General features: G+C 46.2%; 1 long non-coding RNA gene across 1 annotated transcript in view; it reads left to right on the plus strand.

Moving 5' to 3' along the window:
* Positions 1 to 300: 300 nt before the first annotated feature.
* Positions 301 to 23,712, plus strand: part of LOC112976512 — a 33,411-nt gene continuing 9,999 nt past the window's right edge. The window contains exon 1 of the long non-coding RNA XR_003257049.1: positions 301 to 1,819. This is a non-coding gene — a long non-coding RNA (uncharacterized LOC112976512). The remainder of the gene's footprint in view (positions 1,820 to 23,712) is intronic.

Consider the following 23,712-nt stretch of genomic DNA (forward strand, 5'->3'; position numbering starts at 1 on the left):
AAAGGAAGAATCAAATAATAGTTAGAAAACCTGTGGCACCACCCAGTACGCATTGCTCCGGGACGAAGAGTGTCACGCTGGCTCTGTTGCTGTGTAGCTCTGTTGCTACTAAAATGCAGGGTGCAGAGTAATGCAAGATGTGCTGTATCAGTGCCCTGCCCTTATTATGATTTACCTTTCCCCAGCCCTTGTCTTCTATAAAATTATTGATACTGTTGTTTAACTGTTGTAGTGGATAGATTTTTATATATTTTTTTCTTCTTGAAGTCTGGTATATTATAATGCTGTTACTGGCAGATGTGGTGATACCCACTGAGATAAGAATAGCTGTATTAGATCGGTCCAAGGGTCCATCTTGCCCAGCATCATGTCTCCAGCAGTGCCCATGAGTGGATGCCTGGGGAAGATGAAGATCGTGGTTGGGATTTGGGATGCTTCCCCCTTAGGCTCCTCTGGCCTCCAGCAGTTTTCAGCCCAGGAACTCCCTGAGCCAGATGTGATTTCTATGTATTTGAAATGATGTTAGGGAAGAGTGAGACACTTTGCAAATTTAAAAAACACACAGCTATGGTGACTGCATTCAGGTTAAGTGTATTCTGTATTGCCTGTGTGGGAGAGCACTGGGTTTTGAGAGAACCTGTCTCATGGAGACAAAAAAGCAGTGCTGTTGGCTATTTATCTCCAGGTACCTTCACACTTGCTTTTTTTACTACTATGGTTCTGCCTTAACATTTTTACAAGGTGTTACAGATACCTCAGGAAGAGTATGTGCTTCCAGGCTTAGGAAAAAAAAGTTCAGTTAAGCTTCTGATTAGTGTGACTTTCACTCAGTTTTCCCAGCTAGCAGGGTCACAGTTGCTTAGTCCTTAATGGGATATGCCCCCTCTGCAAGTATTTCCAAGAAAGCCCTTGAAGGGAACTACTTGAAATGATGCAATGAAAAAAGAATGTGAAAGCTATAACATTTATCTCTTCCTGTTTGCAAGGCCGAAAGAAGCTGGAAGAGAAAGAGGGAATGCAAATGGAAATACACTGAAGGAGTGTGACTCTGGTTAGGAAGTGACTTAGTTCTTTACACGGGGAAGTTTTCTGCTATCAGCCCCCTTTGGGATAGCTGGCAACGTCTCCCGTTCCCTGCGCACAAGAGTCGTTCGCTGGATTCAACCTTTGCTGATAGTGCTGAAGGCCGCGCTTCCTGCGTGCGTTGTGCAAGTAGCTCACGTGTTTGGCGTGTTTCTGTTTCTTGCAGTCCAGATATACTATGGTATAACTGTCTGCCTTCAGTTGTGCTCTGCAGGGAGATGAGATGGTCAAAGAAACGCATTCCTTGCTACAAGGCAGGAAGTAACCTGGGATGCCTTCCAGGGATCTCTGCCTGCAACCGAAGCCAGCGAATGCAGGAGAGTTCCCAGTCTCTTGCAATCCCCCGCCTTAGCCTAGGCCTGGGGGTTGTTGGACTGTTAGAGGGAAGGGGGAACAGAGCAAAGAGCCTTCTGGTCAATATTACCTGCACAGCTGCTGTGGGAGAATGGCTTTCATCTGAGCTGGAAGCAGGACAGAAATCGGCTGATCAGCATCCAGCTGCAGCCATGTGAATGGCCTGGAGGAAGTAGCTGAAAGCAAACAAACACGGGTTTTGCATTGTTTCCCAGAACTGGCTAAATCGCCTCCTTATCTGTGATTTATGTATCTTGCAAATAGGCTGCTCATCTATCTGGACGAGGGGACTCACTGCCTTGGAATTAAAGCTGGGAAACGCTTTTGGAAAAAACAAGAGAATGTGCTGGATGAGGATAGTGTCGTCCCTCTGGCCTGGCAGGTTTGTGTGGTGTTTTTTTTTTTCCATTAAGAGGAGAAATTGATTATATTATTTGGAGAGAGGTATTCCTTGGAAAAATCATGAGTTACTTACAAACCATGTACATGGAGTCCTGTTGCTATGATCTCAGAAGAAACAAAAAACACTGCCTTGGTCAGAAGTCTCCAACGCTCTTCAGCGAGCTCCATGCCCCCAAAGCTCTGTCCTTCTTCCTCCTTACAGAGGCATGCCTCCCATTTATTCCTTTAGGTTTTCTCCTTCCCTTAGGTACTCAAAAGGCAGGTTGCCTTGTCTTTACCTAGGCCTGTGAGTGTCTGCGGATCTCAGAGTCAGTTTTTACCGCCATCCAAAGTAAAGGTGTGTTTATAGTAACAGGGAAGGATGGAGATTTAGCACAGGAATAAAACAACAAGAAGACATTTCTATTGGCCTTTCTGTATTTGTCTCTTCAAAATGCGTATAGTTCCTTTTCTTTTCTCTACGTGGTCGATTTGTCACCCCTTGTGGACTTGAAAATAAGATCAAAAGACAGTCGTGATAAAGGATAACTCGGTTAAAAATAGCGGTCGGTGAGATAATCTGATGGTGCCTTAAAGTCTCTGAGTTTATAATTGAAGGACATGTAGTGCTTAGTCTCAAATCTGTGGCAGCTAAGGAAAGTAGCTGAGTGCGGAGGACAACAGGAATGCAGCCCCAAATTGCAGGAAAGAAACTGTCCTATAGCGGGGTGGGACCACCGGCCCAGGAGGGAGAACATGCACTATCTGCTGTGTCTCAGAGCAGCGTTATTACATGAAATTATTGCAAGAGCTGGACAAGGCTCATTTTTGCCAGCTCCGCTCTTAGGGCTGATAACGTGGAGAAGTTTCATGCCGACCACACCTCTCTGGGGATTTCTTGGCTCCTCGTGTAATCCCTTGTTTTACTGGACCAGGCGATCTCTAGCAGTGTGGAGCCTCTCCTTCCTAGGGTGGCGGCTGTTTGCTCTGGGATTTCCCAGTGTATCTAGGCTGGCTGCGATGAGCCTACTGCTTGCATGGAAAGCTCAGATCTATTGTAGGTGCACAAATCCATTGTATGGCACATGCGCAGCCTTCTGAGAGAGATGGATTTCACTGAGCTGCTGTTCAGCATTGCACAGGTCTGTCAGATACTTCCTCGGATCTTTGGCTAATGGAGAACATCATGAACGCCTTTCAGACTCAGTCTCTGGACAGGAAAAAAACAGACATGCAAAGAAATATGACCCTACCTCTTTATATCTCACAGAGTATAGGTTGCAGCTGATTTACATCCTGTGGTGTAACCTGGCCCTGCCTGAGCTGCAATAGAAGGAAATTTGCCTCACAATCACAGAGCTGTTATGTTCGTACTTATTTCTGTCAAGGCAACTGGGAAAGCCTTTGGGTCCCATTCAGCAGGTTGAGAGAGAAATGATTCAGTCACCAAATTTAGACTCCCAGCTGAGTCGGTCACCCTGCCCCAGTACATACAGTATTTGACACAAAGATTCATTTCTGCTGGCTTACTTGGTGGGAATTGTTTGTTGCATGCTGCAAAATCATGTCCTGTTAATCCCCTGATTATACTATTCTCCCCCGTGCTCCACAGTGCAAGCTAGACCTTCATTACCCTCACTGCGTGACAATGAATGGGCAGTCTCTAAACTTAATTACATGGTCTCTGTCTCCTCCACATTGTCATTCCCAGGTTCTTTGGGACATTTTTCAAAACATCTCTTATCTTATGCATGTCCTTAATGAGGAACAAGACTTAAACAGATGTGACATGTAGGATGGGATATTTCCAAAGCGCTTACCCTGTGGTGAGCTCTACTTCTCTTGAAATTAGTGGTAAATGATCTTGATTTCCATGTGTCAAAGTTAGAACAACAAGGGGAATTTCATAAAATCCCGTGGATGCAGCCAAGGTTTCAGTATTAATGATCATGAATTCTCTTTAAAGACGAGAAAGAAAATCCCAACAGAAGAGCCTAAGTGAACATAAAGTCTTCTCCATTTCAGTGCACAACATGGGAGCAGAGAACTCTTGTGAACTTGCCTTAATATTCCTACTTTGGTTTATGCTGTAAAACAGATGTAATAGAAATAACTTGAACAAAAGACGATGAACTTCCAGATGTGTAAATATGTAATCTTGAGTGAAATGAAAGGACTTGACCTTGAAGTATCAGGACTTTTTGTGAATGGCCTCTGCTTAAAATAGAATATTTCTACTGACATCAATCCTAGGGGAGATGGATTTCTGCTAAAATTACCACCAGTAACAGTCCTGACCCTGAAATCTGTGTCATTAGGCTGTAGAGTTAACACCTGACTGAAACAAAATGGGTAGTTTGTTTCTTTTATTTCTTTTAATCAAGAGATCAGGCTTTTCAAATTCTGTTCTACATGATGACGGCATGTGAGATTGAGACTCTACTAAGCACTGAACAGGCAGATAAAGGGGATAATTCTTGCCCAGAGAGTTTGCAGTGTAGTAAGTAAATCAGGCAGATGGCGGGGTAAGGGCATGAAAAATATGCGATCCTTTTAGAAAACAGACTGCAAACGGTAACTGGGTTTGATGCAGAATTCAGGTCATTAGACCAGTACACTTCCTGTGAGCAGAGGATGTGCAGTTTTTGCAAGGTAAGAGGGTAAATTCACTATTTAACCTCGCCTTAATCGGGAGCCTAGGAGCCCTCTAAAGCCAATGGAGTGAGGTAGAAGTTGTCCAGAGGGTTATTTAGAGCACGTAGATAATGTGTGCTGGGTCATGCTGTTCACTGGCTGTATTAAATACAAAAGCACTCCCTGCGACTAAAGAAGTCCCTGAACTGCGGATAGTTGAAGGCTGGGGGAGGGTGGGAGAAAGGCAGCACTATGCTCTTGCCTTATTCTCGTACCCTTCCCTCAGCGTTGGTTTTGTGCCTCTGAAAGGGCCAAATCTACACGAATGTAGAGCTTGGAATGGGCAAGATCAGAGCATGGTGCAAGGGGAACCAGAACTCTGTTAGTAGGACCTTTCTGCTCTGCAGTTGACTCTGTGGCTGGCAGGGGGACAGCGGGTATAGCATCCGCAAGCTCTAGTCGAGACTCCCACTGAAATTCACCCCAGGCTGACTTGGTGGCATCTGCATAGCTTCTCCTTTGGCCTGAGGAATGAGGGCTGGTATGAAGCTGTATCACTTCCTTTGCTACTTGCTAGCCCAGTGGGCCGTTAGGCATGGGAAGGATGTTTGACTGTGCCCAACTCCTGGAAAAAGGGAGAACTGCCATTTCGCTGCTTCTGGGACCCATTCCTTGAGTCCCAACTAGAACACGCTGTGTTCTAGTGTACCCCTCAGAGAAAGGTAATGATGCTTTTTCTTCTAGCTGGTTAAAAAAGTCTAGTGCCTTTGACATCAGCTGGTTCAGCAAATCACTGAAGCTTGAGCTTAAATTCCATTAGAGCTATCTTTTATTTAAGATATCTCTCCCAGATGTACCACTGTAAAGATTGCAGCACTCTGAGCGGGTGGAACAGAGCTGCAGCTCCCTGTGCACAGCCTGTGTTCCTGGCTCTGCCTGTCTGCGTGGTAAAAAATAGCCATGCTTTATATTTGTTAGAAATATTAAGGATTTAATTATCGTCTGCTTCTGAGCTCCTTTTAGCCGAGACTGAGGAGATATTAAGAATTTGGCTGCTATTCTCTGCTCCTGCACCACCCAGCCGTGGTGAGAGCTAGAACAACTCTGTGGCTACTGTATTTTTAGGGGCCCTTCTGGCAGCAAGAGGTGAGAGGGAATGAAGTTACTTCAATATCCCCTTGTTTCAGGCATGCTCCTTTCTTTCCCCAGCAGACCCCTTAGCTCTGCATAGCTTTTGTTGGAGCTGGCTTTATATGAGAGGGAAAGTAAAACCTATTTATAGGCAGTCTGAGCGACACATTATTCAGGACTGGGATGTTGACTCATGCCCATCTGATACCATTTAAAGGGTTAGATATTGCCAGTGAACAAAAATAAGTGCTGTCGCTCCCTTCTAGTCAACAAAGTTAGCTGTTCTTCAAAGAACAAGTCATCTGTTTTTTTGGCGCGAGAAGCGTTGTGTCTCAAGGGTCCAGATGTAGATGTATACATTGCCAGAAAGATGTTAATCTGGATTTCCTAGGGATTATGGCGATGTAAACTGCAATATGAGGAGGACAAAGCCAGCAGAGAACCTTCAACTCTGTTGTGTGTCACATACCTTTGGTCTCTATTAAAAGGATCTGCAGAAATCAGAGGGAAGGAGACAAAAGGCAGCCCTGTTAACACCAATGGTTCCTGCTTTTCCACAGTAGAGTCTTGGAAAAGGTCTTCCCTCCTGCTCATCCCAGCCTGTCTTGGGAGTATTTTTTTTTTTTTTTTAAATAGAAATAGCACGCTGTTTCCTGTCTGTCTTGAGCCGTTGGCTTTTGGCATCAACTTACAAGCCCTGAATCACTCTTCGGGGACGCGCGCTGGAAAGCTGATGGGAACCGATTGCCTATCAGCAGCTGAGATGCAGTTCTTGGCTCTGCTCTTCTTGGGAATCACAGTGTGCAGACCTGGACAGTGTCATGCACGTAGTGTAAGAGAGCAAGCACTTCTTGTGGGCTGAGTGAATGAAATCCTGAGGCAAATGCTTACTGCAAACCTTGGGGCGCGTGGGAGGTGAGGGACGGAAAATATTAACTCCTAAAGCTTTGCCTTCTGGCTCAGAAGGGAAAGAAATGCAAGCAGAAGGAATGCAGTTCTTATTCTTTTTTAGGTCACAGCTGAGGTTAACCGTGAGATATTTAATGCTGTGAAGCACAAGAGAAGGATCTAAATGCTTGAAAACTGATGCACCAAATGTCTCTTCCTGAAGACAAACCTGCAGGATTTGCTTGGTGTAGGGTCACAATTTAGGAACAAGATCCTCAGCTGGGATAAAGAAACTGAGGCGCAGGCTCCAGGCATCCTGCAGAAGTGTAACATGAGGTTAAAATGGGTGTGAAACAGGCCTCCCATATATACCTTGCACCGTTTCCACCTCTAGGCCGGGGGGACTCTTTGAAACCAGAGCAGCAGCCATAGGCAAGAGAAAGAGGAGGTAAAGCTGAACTCATCCCCACAGCTGCTTGATTTTCTCCTGCTGCCCAAGTCCCAGTGTGATGGCTGTGATCTCCATTTTAAGGAATACTAATAGCTGCTCGCAGAGTTAATGCACCCCTTGGCTCGGACTAGTAGTAATGGTATTACAGAAGGGGATGTTTTGGTGGGACCCGTGTGCTGGCTCTTCTCTCCAGCCATGAAAAACGGCAGCTCTATTGCCTTTGGAGACTTCTCCTTTTGTTCCTTTCAACATGATAATAGTGACTGAGGCCACCAGTTCCTTGATTGGACTGTTATAATCAAGGCTAATCAACACTAATTGACATTTTGCCTGTAGCACAGGCCTGGGTGGCAAACAGTTTTTCTGTACCATGAAAGTAATGGTCATCTCAGAAATATTCCTGGAAGGATTTTGGTTTTATCCCAAATAAGAATGGTGGCAGAGAGACTGGCACTCATAATAGCCAATACCCTAGCTGATCCTGACCTTGGGAAAGTCTGGAAAGCCTTCTTTAAAGTGTTGCTCTGTCTCCTTAGATGTGTAATACAGAATTTAGTGTGCTGCTCCCCGTGTTAGCACTGCAAATATTGGGCTGGACTCTTTCTAACTAGGAAATTTACCCTGGGCCTGAAAAGCCTTCCCTAATGTAGATAAATTTCTTTTTAATGAAAAAACATTTTCTTTTTCTGACAAAACAAGATTTTTCATGAGGCGAGGGAGGGAGAACTGCATCCAAAAGCACACAGCAAGAAAGCGCATCATGAGAAGACAGGCGAAGTAGCCATCAACATCGGAGTAGCCTCTTGGAGAGGGGCCTGAAACAGCAAAAAAGCTTCTGTATTTGTGATATGTTGATTAATGACGTGCTAATAGCTGAGAAATATCTGTAAGAATTAATTGGTTGCAAAGATCCTAAGCAGATCCAGGATGCTCTTTGGGCCAAGGTGGCATTTACAGTTTGCCAGCAAGGCAGACAGAGCTCACAATAGGATCAGACCCAACAAATCTGGGAAATCACACCCATGGTTCAGCAAAGCCCGGAAAGCACATGCCTAATCCAACCCTTCCTCCAAAAAACTTGTGATATATATAGACAAGACAGAGCAAAAGGAATATTGCTGCCATTGAACAAAGGGGGAAAGATAAAGCGAGCTGGCCAAGTCAGGCAGGAGGCCCATGTCAGAGCCAGGAGCTGAAATCACCTCTCCTGAGGACTGTCTTTAATGTCATTGCCAAAGACAGGCTCTTCTCTAGTCAAGAGCTGACCTCCCCATGGCTCCTGTTGTGCAAGATCCCTCTGCTCGACAGGCCCTGCCATTTGGATCCAGCTTCTTATTTTTATCTTCCTTGCTCTTCTGCCCTTGGTCCATTTTCTGAGTGGGCCTTGATGCAGAAAGCATCACCAGGGAAAGGCCTGTGGGTGGATAAGCATGAGAGCGCCTTTCCTATTGAAAGCAAAAAAACCTCTCTGAGGTTCTTTTTAACCCAAACTTTCCCAAAAGTTTAATGCTGTAACGGGGGACCTGAGGTTGTGGGGTGTGCAGCGGGGTCTTAAAGGTGGGGAGGAGAGGGAGAGCAGGAATTAACCATACGGGGTATAGTGAGCAGACCCCCCAGCACAGGGCAAGACAGCCTTCGGGGACTGCCAGGATCAGCCGGATAAAAGCTCAGCTCTGACTCCAGACAGGAGGAATAGAGTTAACCAGGGAAGAGTTTCACCTTTTTCTCTGTTCCTCAGCACCTCTCTTAGAGGAAATCCTCAGTCTTGGAGAAAGGAGCCAGTCTACGAGTTAGAGGGGACGCTAGGACAGACTGCCTGCCTGCCGAAAGCCGCGCGCAGGAGGCGGAGGCTGCTCCACGGCGCAAAGGAGATGGAGGGGGTGAGTGAACAGGGACCTGTTGTATTTGGCAGGGGCAAGAAGCACGTCAGCGGCAGGCGCGGGAAGCATGCTGAGCAGCAGCAGAGACAACCCACGTGGGCAAGCCAAAATGAGCTTGTTTGGTGACAGCTCAGCCACGTTCAAGCAGGTGCTGCTCTGCCCCCTGTACAAGCAAGCAGGTTTCATTAGGTTTGTAAGGGGCTTGGTGACAGTAGTGGCCCCATTCACAGGCTGATGGGCGAGAGCAAGGGGCAGAAGGAGCAGCGTGTGTGAGAGGGCCTAATTTAAAAGGGAACATTTTCAGAGGAGCTAGTCCAGACCTGCCCTTCCCCAAGATGTTTGTCCTGCAGACGAGTGCCTTAGATGTGCACTGTCTCAAGAAACACGCTGGGAAGGGAGAAGTGACTTGTATTGCGTTAGAGGAACTCTCTTCCCATAAAAACAGCTTTGCAGTGGAGGAGGAGGCATTGAGGAGACATGAGCCAAAGCCCTCAAGTGTTGCTCACTAAGGCAGTACCACATTGTGCCCTCTCCTGCTTCCTCTCCCAGGCAGGGCACAGCTGTTCGGTGTTTGTGGGAGGTAGGGGAGCCTAGGATGGGGCAGGGTTACCCAGAAAGGGGGGGAGAGGGTGGACAGGCTCTCACTGCTGTAGAGAAGGGGTCTCAGATGGAGAGGGCAAGGCTTAAGAGGCTTGATGCGGCAGCGGGGGAAAAAGGAAGCCTGGAGGGATGATGAATTTGTTCTTTAACAAATGCACTGGTGCAGGGAGATGGCAGATTTAGGGCATGTGTGACTCTTCATTTCTGGGGAAAGACGGCTGTTTATGGGCTGGCGGGTAGGACTTCCAGTAAAAGGACTGTTAGGGCAGCTGGGTTAGGTGCAGAAAGGACGATGGGGAGCAACTCTCTGGGAAGGAGTGGAGCAAACCTCTCTGAAGACACCTGTCTCTTCTGAAAAAACAGGTCTCTCCCCTTCTTAGTCTCTCTTAACTTTGGGACTCAGCAAAGCCATTTCAAAGAGCCACGTTGCTGCACCGCATACAGCTAGCGTCTCTGCAGCTAGTGGGGATGGACTCCCTGACTAACTGCACTTACCCAATCCCGACCTTTTCGGTCAGTGGGAAGAGTCCCAGGGAGTCAGCAGGCTTAGGAAAAAGCCCCAAATGACAGAGGAAATTAGACTTTGGGATCTTTGAACTGTTATTGCTGCTTGACTCATGGCTGTGGGTATTTTCCTGTGTGTGCAGCTGTTGGGAGAACTGGGGGTGGCTACTGGGAGATGATTGAACACATGTGGCATCCCTGAGGTAAAAGATCTCTGCGGCCAGGCCTGTTAAAACAGTCTGAACAGCTAGCAGCCCTAACAGGCATTACTGTATTGCAGGACTTGGGGAGCAAATACTATATACTGGCTCTGTTGAAGGATTCCTCGGGTTATTTGTCGTGTAATGATAGCACCCACCGGTCTCTGCCGAGGCCAGGCCCCCACTGCCCTCGGTGTTGTACAAGCAAGGCCAAAGAGACAGTCCGTTGCCCTCAAAGAGCACACTGATTACAAAATAAACAAGAAATAGAAATAAGAGGTCTTTTTCAAGCTTGAGGAGAAGGCTAGCAGTGGGTGGAAGAGCAGAATGGCTTTGGGGTCCCACTTCCTAGAGCACGGTTTCCATGTGGCTTCTGGTGCTGGCAACGCGGCAGGGCAGGTGAAGCACAGAGCAGGGGAAGAGTCTCTGCGTCTCTGCCTTGGGCAGAAGTTGTGCTCCTTGGTTACAGCCAGGTTGGGCTCCTTGCCAGTGCTCAAAGCTCGAACCCTGAAAGCTTTCACAGTACGTGGACCTGAGCCCAAGTCAACGGAGAGTTTCCTGCCGCCTTTTGTGGCTTGAGTCAAATCCTCGAAGGCACAGGAGGGTAGGTCAATTGTGGGTGCCAAAGGGCAGGCTCTTCTAGCCACCTTTAGGTGCCTTCTTAAAAGGGGCCAGTTCTCTAAGGAGGGTTTTAATGAGATGAGCAGGAGCTCATCATCTTCAGAAGGTAGGACCCAGAATCACCCAGTCCTGGTCAGCCAGGTCCTCTATTGGTCATTCAGAGAAGGAGAGGCACGTAGCCTCCCACAGGGGTCCAAGCTGCCACTGGAGGTACCTCTCTTCTCTATTGGAACCAGGGGCACAGAGGCAGGTTTTAAAGCCAAACCGGGTATGTCTTTGGGCTTGAGACCCAGTGAGAACATTCAGACCTCCAATCTAAGAGGTGTGTAGGAAAGAATATCTAAAAGACACAGCGTCCTTTCTATTATTGTTTTAGCTACCTCCCAAGATCTGGAATTAAAGAACTAAGGATGAGAGCCCAGAGATTGTTGGTTTGTAAAACTTTTAGCTGTTGTGGAAACTCCTGTTTTCAGGTGTGCGCTATCAGGCCACAGCTAAGCTGGCCATGTTACTCACAGCTGCTGGCTCCTCTCTCTTCCCAGTTCTGTATCACAGAGAGGTCAGAGTCAGGGCAGCAATCAAACTGCCAGGGAAAACTTTTCCTGGTGATAGCTGCAGTTCTCCATCTGCAAAGCCAAAAATGGAGAGAGACCAACGGCTTAAAAAAAAAAGTCTGAAACCCCACAATGATGATGATGATGATAATCCCCAATTCCCTCATAGTCAGTCTCATCTCACCCCACCCTTTATTTTCTTCTCCAGGAGGAAAATGTTTCCCCAGCGCTGCTGGCATCCTTAGCAGGACAGATCCGGTGGGGGAGTTGTGCTGGGGGTCAGGCAGAGAGATAGTGTTATGGGCTGGGACGGGACGCTGGGCTTTCTTTCAGTACAGTGAGTTCAGGTCGTTACTCAGCCAGAGGTTTTTCCGTGTGACCTTAGGCTTGTCTTTTATACCCCCATCTGCCTCAGTTTTCCAGCAGTTAAGTGGAATAATACTTTTCTCTTTAGCTGTTTGGATTGTAAGCTTTTTGTGCAGAAGCTGTTTCTCCTTGTGCTCTTGTACAACACCTAACACACCTGACCTTGCTGCGTCTGCTCCAGTGCTATCCCTTTTAAGGAGAGAGAGCGGGTGCGTGTCCTCCAGTCTCCGCTCAGGGTCAGCCGGTTCCTCCTCCTTTGGATTTTCAGTCAGAACAGTTGTACCAGGCTCGAGAAGGTAGGATTTGACTCTGAATTGTTCATGCTGTCAAGCTGCAAAGCCTGGCGCGTGTTGTACCAAGCAGAGCATGAAGCATCCCTGAACTGCATGCAAATCCATTGCCAGAGCTGTAGGGGAATACAGCAAACGCTCCAACATACGGCGAAAGGACAGCATTGCTGCGCAGCACGAATTAGCCAGGCACATAGGCAGAAAACGTGGGGCGGTCTCTGCTCAGAGAGGGAGATTGCTGAAGGTTGTATTTCAGCCTACAGCGTGTCTTGGGACACTGTGTGTACGTTCAGCAGCTGGGTCCCTCTGGACCGCTGGGCTCTCAATAACAGAGCTGGCCATAGGACTCAGAACAGGTGTTGTGAATTTTGCTGGTTGATTATTTATTTATTTTACAAGCAAGGCAAGACCATCTGGTCTGTGAACTTCTTTGGCTCTGAAGTCATTAATGATTTCCACTTGCCAGGAAATAGAAAATATTTCTGCAGTGTAGAATGTATAGGGCAAACAAATTATATATATATATATATATACACATGCAAGACAACAGACCAGGGTGTAGTATTTATGAAATTTTGCAGTGCTGTAGCTTCCGGAGGTTTTGTCTTAGGAAGCTGCACAGCTGTTTCAAGCTGCTAAGCCTTTGGGGAGATGATCTGTATTTGCATGACAAAGGCAAAAACAACATAGCCTCTGCATTACCCCTGTCTTTGTATGCCATGCTGGAGTGCCTTCCAGCTCCCTGTCTCAGATCGGGGACAGGACCGCCTGTGCCCGCCTGCAGCCACGCGCCGCAGAGGTGCAGGGAACGTTATCGTGTCGCTCAGACCCACCTCTGATCTGGAGAACCGCCCAAAACACCAAATGAAGGCCTGCTAAAGCCAGTGGGAACCTTTCCATGAAATGCTCTAGGGCTTGCCTTGGATTTCATGTGCTCTCTGCAAATCTGACCCCAAGCCAGTGGAATGACTCTGTTTTGGGATGCTTACGCTGTCCCTTTGAGGATGGTCTTGGAGATTAGCAAGAGATGGCCTCCGGACAGGAAGCAGGGCCCTGGTAAGCTGTGGAGCACGTGGGGTCCTTTGGACCTAATCATGCCTTAGTCTGATCTCATTTTTCGTTGTTATTGAAACAAACCATTTTCACATCATAGAAGAGGAGAGCTTTTATGTTGTCAGATAAAAAAAAAATCAGCATTATGAAAGAAAACTATTTTGATAATTCTGAATGTTTTTTAAGCAATTCAGTGATACAGTTCAACAATGTGCAATTTCTATTTAATTTTCCTTATTCTGTCACTCACTCCAGTAGTGTGAGAGTCCCTTTATAGAATTTATAAACCATCATTATTTCATGAATCCATGTAGCCTGGCACGCAAGAACCTGTAGTAATTTAATATTGCCACTTTTGTATGAGTTATTAAATATATCTGAATTTCAGTAGCATCCAGGGACCTTAACTGACTCTGAGGCTGGACGCTACACAAAGTTGAAAAGAGCCCTGCCCAATGTAATAGTATAAAACAATCAGGAGAGATATTATTAATTTTCCTATTTTACATCTGGGGAATTTAGGAATGGAGAGCAGAATTATTTTCCAAAGACTGTGCAGGGAATCGGAGAGAGACCAAACCACGAACGCTGATCCCAGCACTCCCACGCCTTGGCAACAGGACCCATGGCAGCTCCCTGATGGCATTATGGGGTGCTGCCTGCATTTCCCATTTTTTTCTGGCTGATAGTTTCTCCAGATCCCAGCCGTTTGTAACGAGAGGCCTTGTCAAGTCCCATCAGGAGCAACCGCTCTGTCCCTTTGTTTAAAGCTTGGCTGTGTCCTTGAGGAAGCAGAACTTTTCCTCCCTCTCTTGAAACTTGTAGTATATTTGGCTCTAACACCACAGATCAATCAATATGTTCCTGCTTAAAATTGTTTTCTCAACAGCTTTGTCCCATCCCGAATTTTTGTTATCTGAGGGTTATCCCAAGAGTGATGATTAATACGTGCATCTTTTGGATTTGCTCAGAGTTAGTGGTCCACCACAATTATTCCAAATTTAAAAGCCAACCTGGGGAGTAATAAAATATTTAATCAGACAATTACAGTTTGATGGTCCTCCTCAGGTGGATAAGAGCATCTTCGTACCACATGTCTGGCCTCTACTCCGGTTCGCCGCAGGATAGCCTCATTTCACTGCCAGCAAATGTTTCTACTCGGTCTGCGTGAAACTGGGTGAAACAGCGAGGACTGTGCAGTCGGATTGCGACAGAAGGGCAGGGCTCGCGACGTGTGCCGTATGCCCAAGCAGGAATCTGGTGCAGCGGAGTCTGGCTTGAAACACAGACTGCAGCTCCTGCCCGCTCTGGAGACGTGCCCACGGTCCCAAGCGAGGACCCGGAGGGCGTGCTACTCCATAGGCGCACAGCGTCGCCCCTACTGTAGAACAGATTTACGCCGATGGTGGTTGCAGGCGGACTGCTCTGTGACGTGATTTGTTTGGGGCTGCGCATTTCAAAGGGTTTTAATAGCCTCTTAAACAGCTATTCCTTATTCCAGGAAATGTGCCTCAGGCTTTCCTGGTGTCAATTCCAGGTTCCCATGTGCTGGGGATCCAGGAGGCTGGGGACGTTGCAGGCTGACAGTTATGCATTGCGACGGCTTGGCTTTGTCCGGGAGTGTTAAATGCTGAGAGAGTAAAAGATCTTAGGAAAAGGTTTGCCTTTAATTCTGTTTACAAGATGAACAATATGGTCCAGTCTGCAGCCTTTCATCATGTTGCAGTCACCCAGGCTTAAAATAAACAGGCTGTTAAGATAACTGGGTAGCATACAGCTTTGCAATGGTCTGCTTCGTTCAGTCCTCACCTGCCAAATGTTCGGGCCAGAGTCAGCTCCTTCCTTCATGTATTTTGCAGCGTTTGGTGAGCTTTCTAGGAAAATAAAGTTTCCCATGAGAAGGTCCTGCATCCAGATATAGTTATAACTCCTGCACTGACAACACCATTGATATGTTGGTCAGAGCAAATCTATAGAAGCAGGATGCTGTTAATAAAACTAAAAGAATAAGTAAATAAAAATTGAAATAAAACTTCTGGTCTCTTCAGAGCTGCTGTTCAAAGCCAAGGAAAAGAAAAGAGGAAAAAGAACCTAATTTATCCTGATGAGAACCCTAGTATTAACTTTGCAGTTTGTGCTTTGAACTGGAAAGAATTATGTTATGCTTGTGGATTGCAGGAAAACACTTCTCTGCATCTTTCCCGTGCTCCCAGATGTATCCAGGGACAATTATTGTGTTTGATATACTTTCCATCAAAAGAAAAGAAAACCAGAACCATTGTATTTAAATGTTTGGTGTCCTTTTTTAGATTTGTGACAGCATTTTGACATGTCAGTAGCAGAATCATTTGTAACATGAGAAGAACTTGGTATTGTTTATATTTATCAAGTAATAAGGGCTAAAATTGGACAGTGTCATAGAAGGCTGCAGTAATATCAACCTTCGTATTCAGGCAGCAGGAAAATTCAGTGAATTTAGAAGAATTTAAACTGGTGAAAATTACTTCTTCCTGAAGTGTGTCCAGTTTCACCTGACAGCCTTTTGAGAGAGAATACAGATATCTTGTCTGGTACCCATGGCTTCATAGCAGAGGTGAATTTGTTAGTCAATACAAAAGTCTTAGACTTTTTTTTGTTTTTCTGAGGTTCATATGTCACTTCTGAATGGAGTCCAAGGTAATTAATCCTCCATGTGGGCCCTCAACGAAGGGAGATGCTTTCCATGGCCTGGAACCAGTCAGTGATAGCTTCACCTCCAGGAGTAGCACGAAATTTCAGGGGACCCAGCTGAGGGATTTGACAAAATCGGTGAGGTAAGGTCTCCCTGCATGGTAGCTCTTGGGGGTGCAGCGTGAGAGTTAGCCCGCTACCATTTTGCAAATGGCGCTTCTGATCGATTGTCTGCGACGATGCCGTTGAAATAACTAGACCAAGCTTTTGTCAAGCAGTTCTTGCAATGCCACAGCAATGCTGAATTGACCTCATCTTGCTGTTCTTTATACTGTTCTCACATAACTAAAATACTCAAGTAACAATAATGTTCAATATTTCATTTGCCTTTGGCTAGAAGTCAACCAGACTACAATCCTAATGTGTTTCATATGGTATTTGATTTTTTTTTTTTTTTCCCTAGGAAAGGGAAAAAAGATAGCTGTGCATTTACATGCCAGGAAGATTAATACTGCCTAGATTTTGAGGGCAAAGCCTCACAGGAATGAGGCATCGTGCCAGAGCTGGTTGTTGGTATAAGCCAAGTAAGCCATTGCCTGGGGCAGCAGATTGTGGAACCAGTCAAAATGACTATGACCTGGTTGTCTGGCCAAAGTAGCTGCTGGTGGCACAGAGGGAAAATATGGGCTGTGAGAAATGGCAGCTACGGTTGGGAAAATGGCAGAATATGGTTGCTTCAACCCATACTATTCCCTGAGGCAAGGAAGGAAATTGAACAAAAAATTGAATTTGTATTTACTCACAACCTTTTTATTTTCAAAGTCTTAGTTTGGTCCCCAAAGTCACTCTGTTTCTGAACTTTTGAAATTTAGACTCTGCGTTTTTAATATACCTTTATTGTGTCTCAGGAGAGACATAACTTATGCTGAAAAACAGATAGAACAGTGCTGATCGCTGTTCAGTGACCCTGAAATAATTTGAGTGGGCAGGAGCCATTCCAGGGAAAGAGATCTTAATCTTAACCCCAGTCCCAGCTGCATATGTCCTAGGAGAAACATTTCTTCCCTGCTCCATGCATGTTAATTGGCATAGAAAAGTTTCTTTGAGTGTCCTCTAGGCTTTGAAGTCTCAGCCTTCCTCAGGAAAATGAAGTTACATGAATCTCCCTGGAATGTGTTGAAGGCCTTCCTAACTTAATGTATATTTATTTTCCACATTCTCCATAGTTGGGGCAGGATTTGTCTCGCTTAGCCATAGACATCTAGAAATCAGTCATGTAGTCTAAGCTTGTGCACCCTGCTACAGCCGGTGGAGGAGATGGTACCTTCAGGAGGTGTGTCCTGCCTCAGGCTGCATGGGGCGGTCCTGTTGAAGTGCCTGTCTCTCTCCATCCAGGGAGGTCAGATGTGCAGCTCCGAACAAATGCCAGACTTTTAGACACGTGGCTGCAAGTGAGATGAAGGGTTCCCTTCATCTTTCCCTGCAAGACACAGAAAAGCCCTTCTATACATCTTTAGATCTGGTTCTTTTTCCACATCCCCGCTTTATTAAATGGTGAATAGTGGCAGTTTAAATAATCAGTGAGGTTCTGGAGAACAACTGAGACTCCAGTCCTTGTATTCTCCAACCAAAATAATTTTTATTGTTAGCGTTTTTATTGTCAGAGGTCTGGGAAGCCTGCCCATTATATTTGGCAGTGGGTAGGACTTGACCCTCTGGGCTGGGTTCCCCTCTTCTGTGAGGCTGTCACCAGCTGTAATCTCTGTTCAGATCTGTGCCACCAAGTTGCATATCTGCCTTATCTGATGCGGAGAGCTGCACACAAAGGAGGTCATCTCTGCTCAACAGCAGTGACCTGTCATAGTCCCCTCAAGGCAATACGTTGTGCGGAGCCATTTACTGCTGCTGTGTTTACTTGTTTACGCTAGGGTGGGAAACCAGAGGCAAGGAAGCTGATCATGGCCAACAGTTTCATTTCACACGGCCCACCCAAGGCTGTGGTTTGTTCTCTCTTGTCATTCAATAGTCCTGAGCCGCTTGTTGGTGCGAGGCCTGCCAGCAATGATGGAGAGACCTGCTCAGCTCTTGGCAATGACATTTTTTGCGCAGCCCCAAACCCAGAGCTCTCCTGTAATGCTCACTGTTCCCTTCTGCATCCTACTCTACAGCTGTGGTGCTGCCCGGTCCCAATGTCTGGACGTGACCTTGTGGGCAGCAGAAGCTGCTTGCAGGTTTTTCAGGCCTCCAGCAAGGTTATCCAGAAATGAGAGAACTCTAGCAGAAAAGCTTGCCTCACCAGATAAAAGCTGGAGGATTTGGCTTTGTCTCAAAGTCTTGGATCTAATTGAAATACTTCAAGAGCGAACATGGGCACTGGGTCAACTGTGTGGTCCTTGAGCCTTAGGACCCTTGCAAAATACATGCTGTGTGCAGGCTTCGGTGTGCCCTGAAGCCTCTAACCCACTATTTCCATGTAAATTGAACTTGTAATTTTTGTCAAGAGAGATTTAATGAAGAGAAGTCTGCGGCGTTCTTCAGGAATAAAAAGGAGCATATTGGGAAACCTGAACTGGCACCAGCCTGTTGAATGTCCAATAAATATTCGCGGACAGGAAGACAGTACATGGGATGTACTCTCTGGGGAGTCTCTCCCTTCTTTTCTCGCCATTGGCCCTGTGCCTTTTACTAGCAATTTCCAGTGCTGTCATCCTGGTGATGTTACTGTCTCGTTCCTCCCTCAGCTATTGGACATGGTCCTCAGACTCACAGAGCAAAAACCTCATCCTGGTTTGGCTCGGGGCCTAACTGGTCACCATTCCCAATCTTCCCCCAACTGCTGCATAGACTTATGCGCCCGTGGACGCCTGCAGCTCTTTCAGACTCATGAGCAGCACTGTGACCTCCCCAGCTCCAAGGGGCCTCCAAGTCCTCCATGTGACTCATGGCTTGCAGTGATAGGGGCCTTTTCTTCCAGAAGGCTCCCAAAGAAACCGAACATGTTGCAAAAGAGGGCAAAAGTCATCCAGAAAATGCTGTAATCTTCAGCTAAAATGTAAAAAATAGCAAAGTGGGGTTTGCATTCCCATGGGAACAGCTGGTTCAAATATACATCCCTCCCACCTATCCTCAGGCAGGCTGACTCACCCTGTGCAGCTGCTTCTCTCTCTCTGTAGGCTGGAGATGGAGTCCTCATGCCTAGCGTAGGTGGGTATTTAGCTTCTGGGATCCCTGCAGGTTGCTGTATCACCTTAATTTCTCTTTCCAAAAGCTTGGTGCATTCACTTAGCCTGTCATTAGACTGTATTTCTGAACAGTCATTTGTCACGGTAAAGGTTTGGTCCAGCACGACGCACAGGGAAGTAAAGAGCATTAGGAGCTTTTTTAGGCTCCTGATCTTACTGGGAAAGAGCCAGTGCTGAGGTGGGTGCATGGGGAATGAGCAACTACTGGTGGACACTGGACATCCCTAGTCCCACTCTGGTGGAAGCACAGATATAGGCTTCCCTAGTCTGTGAACCTCCAGACCTGGAATTCTTTAAGTACACTACAAAAATTCCCAGTTTTATCTGTGAGTTATGAATCAAGCCCCAAAATTGCAAATATATTCACCTCCTGTGGGTCTTTTCACTATCAAGGCAGGTTAAAGTGACTCTTTTTCCCTGGTACTTCTGTGGGCTGGGAGCCTCTGAGCAGCTGGCTTGTACTTTAATTAAGTACAAGAATAGAAAAAGCCATGTAGAACTTCTTAAGGTTTTAAGCCGTGCAAAATGCTTTATTTGGGTGCATATGAATGATGCTTGCAAATTTTGGTGAGTGATGTGTGTGTCTGAAGGCAAAGTTTGGCTTTAAAGATCAATTCTCTACGATGCTGAGTGAGAATGGGCTACTTTTAATGAACAAAGATATTTTTCCCATAGTTTTTCATAGTTCTGTGACTGCACATCCCTGTTTACTTAAAGTACAGCCCTCACCACAGTCATTACATCATGAAGTTAATATCTCTCCATGGGAAAAGAAACACTTTTTAGGAAACAAAAAAAAAAAAAAAAGAGGAAGTGTTCGAAGAAGTTTAGAAAACCTTAGATTCCTCTCGGGTCCCCAGCTGTACTGTATGTTGTCCCAGCTGAACGCCAGATATTTCCGCTCTGCCTATTAATGCATTCAAGGAGAAATCAAAGCGACTGTCTTGAGCGTGTTTTGGTCCAAGTGTGCATGTCCTACCTCAAAACAGCCCTGATCCCTAAGCTTACAGTCCTTTAATCTTTCTTCCTTATGGGTGTGGGGCTGAATGCTAGCTTTCCGGAGCTCATTATGGCTATCTGCCCGTCAGCAAGTCAACTGATGGACAAGTCTTCAGATGCTTTACAGTCCCACTGGCCTGGAAGCCACATCCTCTGCTGGACAGTTTCCGGTGATGCAGTGATTTTTCCTTCCCTATTGAGAGGAAGAAAAGCAGCACTTCTCTGAGGCTTTCCTGCTCTCCGTGGAAGTGTGTCCTTTGGAGGCCTATGTCAGCAGGTGGCCAAGTGCCAACGGCATTGGGGCAGCCCTGGGTGGCAATTAATCCAATGCAAGAGGAAAGGACTGCCAGACATAATGCTCCTTGGGGTTGGTTTATTGGTCTAACACTAGCTGGGCCCTGCCGTTAGCATCGAAGCCAGGTTGTGGTGAGTCACGTCTGTAGATGGAAACCCTTGCCACAGACCCCCTTTCCTCCTTTTCGTGATGAAACTCTGCACGGGGTTGGGACTGCAGAGATGAGTGGGACCTTCTGCTGCAGCGCCTTCGGTCTTGATAGCCGGCTGGGGGCTCTGCAAGGTTGGGCGCTTCTGTCTCAGCCCTGCAGTAGCATCACTGCAGAAGTATTTTAAAGCAAAGCAGAAGAGTAATGAACTGAACAGCTAGCAAAAATGATCTGGCTGTGTCCTAGGTGAAGTAAAGCTGTAAGGGGCTGGGCTGCGCTGGCCTGGACTGGTGGCTTTGCGCATGTGGTTTACCTGGTTCATACATCTCTGTTTGCACTGTGAGTTGCTGCAGTAGTCAATCAAACACATCCCCACTCTTGTGTTATTTGCTGTCCCTCAGACTTCAGTGGGATGGGTTTTTGTCTGTGTCCTTGTCTGCAGACCAGTTCTGTCTGTATAAACCCTGTGTTCTGCGATTGATCACTTAAATGATATCTGTTATCCAGCTAAAAACAAAGCCATGTAACTGAATAGCTAATAAGTGATGCAAAGCAGTATTTCACACACATTGGCAATAATTGCTCACCCTAACTATGAAGAAAATAATTATAAACAGAATGGCAGGTGTAAGGACTGATGCAGGAACACTCTAAAAGCAGCTTTTGCCTGGAGACTGTTCCTGCCAGCTTTGATCTCCAGCAAAGAAGGGAAAATGGAATGTCAGGCAGAAAAAGTAAGATGATGTTTTTGGAAGCATATGTATTCTGCATTTCTGTGAGTACTCAGATACCTTGTCCTCATACAGTTTTTCCTCCAACAGCTTTGAACCGTTCTTTCCATTGACTTCAGTGGCAAGAACTTGATTTGAGGCAAAGAAACAAAGCAGTTTGGAAAAAAATACTGAAGTGAAAAGTGATAAAATGCAGCATTACTCATGCGTATAGGATTCCATTTCATGGAATTCAAGTGATTTTTAGGTTCAGTTACAAGATTGTCAGCATTCGCTTTATTGCTTGATGATTCTCTTTTGAAAATATTTGAATTCAGTGGAGATAATTGAAAGCCAAAAACTGCAGAAACATTAACATTGAAACCAGCCAACTCCGAGGGAAGAAAAACTGGTTGAGGAGAGCAACAGTGCAAATTTGATCCCTGGTTTTGCCAGGGACTTTTTGGTGTATATCAACACGGAGGGTTAAGAGAGACCTTGAGATGACTTGGACCAAAGCAGTCCAGCGCAGGATTTCATTTGTCTGGAACAGGACTGAAACGTAGCTCAAGTTCCTCATCCAAAGTGCAGCCTTTCTCCAAAGGGTTTATGCCACATTCCAGGCTTGCCTCTACTTACAGGCAATAGAAAGAAAAAGGTGAGCGTGAGAGCACCTAATTTGGGAATGGAGAGTTGCGGTGGTGTTGTGACGAACATGCTCTGCTAAGCTCCGAACACAGAGCAGAGAGAATCAAGGACTGGGTGGGGAGAGCTGAATTCATACCCGGGAGCTCAGCTAATGTTTTTTAGGCATGAGGTGGATGGTTGCTACAGGGTAGGTGCTGAGTAGGCATGATTATAAAGCTAATTCTAAGGATCTGCATGGCCTTGCTTTTCTTCTCTCCTCTTCCCATGCCTGCTTTACATATTCCAAGTGGGAAGAATCGTGCTTCACTAATGTCTTTTCTCTATTTAGGTTGAAGGCAAAGGCAAAGGCTGTCTCTTATTGTTCAAATAAACAGTATTTGCCACATAATGGAACCCAGCCTGGCTACTCCTCTAGCACTGATTACAAGTCTACAGGATGTGATTGCATAGTGTCTGGTGTGGAGGAGGAGGCTGTGGAGTCATACCCCAGAATTTTCTGTTGAAAAAGCCCCATCATGATACATAGACACTCGCTGGAATTTGACCCCCATTTAAAATGTTTCAACAGGCTGTCCTCTGAGCAACCATCACTGACTGCAAAGGAGACAGCAAGATCTGCTGAAGATTAAAAGTACCGTGGACAGCAGAAGGCGTTGCAGAAAAGCAAAATGCCAGCTCATTTCTGAAAGTGGAAATATCCCAAAACATTGTTCCCAGCACAGGACTATCTCAGGGGAAAAATCAAGAAGCAGACAGTAGCATCTGCAGTGTGCCCCTCACCACTGCAGGCCTCCGTAATGCTCGAGGGAAGGAGAGGAACGCTATTTGCCGTAGATCCCATGACCTCATGATCTCATGGCAAATAACCAGGGACCTTACACCCTATAAAATTCCCTTGATTTAACTCTAACTGCCAGTAAATAGACCTCAACCTAAATAGTGTATCTTTCTTGAAAAGAAGCTACTGTTCTCTAGCATCCGACCTCAGCCCATTAGACAGCCGCTGCTCACGTTGCTCTGGTACTCCCTAGGGCTTAACAAATGTATCTGTCGTGTTTTTAGCACTCCTGTGCTTAGATCCTCACCTTCAGGCCTGTCTAAACCCTCCGGAGGATGCAACTGCGCAGCTTGTGAGCTGCGGCCTCTCGCACTCGTGAGGAGACATTTGAAGTGGGAACTTGGAAAGTCACGTACTGGGAGCTTATTTGCGCAATTTAACAGCGTGCCCTAGATAACATCTCTTCTTAAATCATGGAGAACAGACGAGGAGCCATCTCTGCTATGTGGGGAAAATGGTTGATGGGTGACAGTGGAGGAAAACTAAATGTACCGTGGGACTTCTCACCCTGCAAGTAGTCCATCAAGGCCAGAGCAGCAGCTCAGAGAAGCTGACTTTCCTCTCTCCTCGGGGTGCCGAGATTGCAGATGTTTTTATGTTTTGCTTTAACCACTCTGGCCATTTTTACCTTTTCTCTGAGGTTTTTGGGCAGCCTTACCTACCTGAAGCCTGAGGTGCCTGTCATGTTCTGCTACCACAATTTTGATCTCTTATTTTTTCCTTAGCTGATTGAGGCAGGATGTTATGAGGGTGTTTACAGATATGATGTTGAGCTAGATACTGTGTTTGGTTAGCAGTAGCTCTAGAGGCTAGTTCCTTGCAGATATCCTTGAAGTTGGCGGAGCATCTTGTCCACAGCCATCTATCAGTCATGCTGCTGTCTGCCTTGCCAGAGCCCATGGGGGACATTTGTCCCAGTGTTGATTCCAATGAATCTGAGCATTTTTATCCATTTAAGGAGTAGGGACTTGAATTCCTTGTCCTTCCTTATGAAATTCCCCACAGTTTAACCATTTGACCTATCCAAGCTCTTATTTTGTTGTCTTATCTCCACATTCATTCCACCATTAAGACTTTGCCCTCACCTCTCCAGACGTTTCTTTCTCCCACACATTTTCTTCCCCAAACCTCCTTGACAGTATGTGCCAACCTGTTGTCTTGGCCTTCACAGG

Source organism: Apteryx rowi, unplaced genomic scaffold (assembly GCF_003343035.1).
Source record: "Apteryx rowi isolate R43461 unplaced genomic scaffold, aptRow1 scaffold_12, whole genome shotgun sequence".
NCBI lineage: Eukaryota > Metazoa > Chordata > Aves > Apterygiformes > Apterygidae > Apteryx > Apteryx rowi.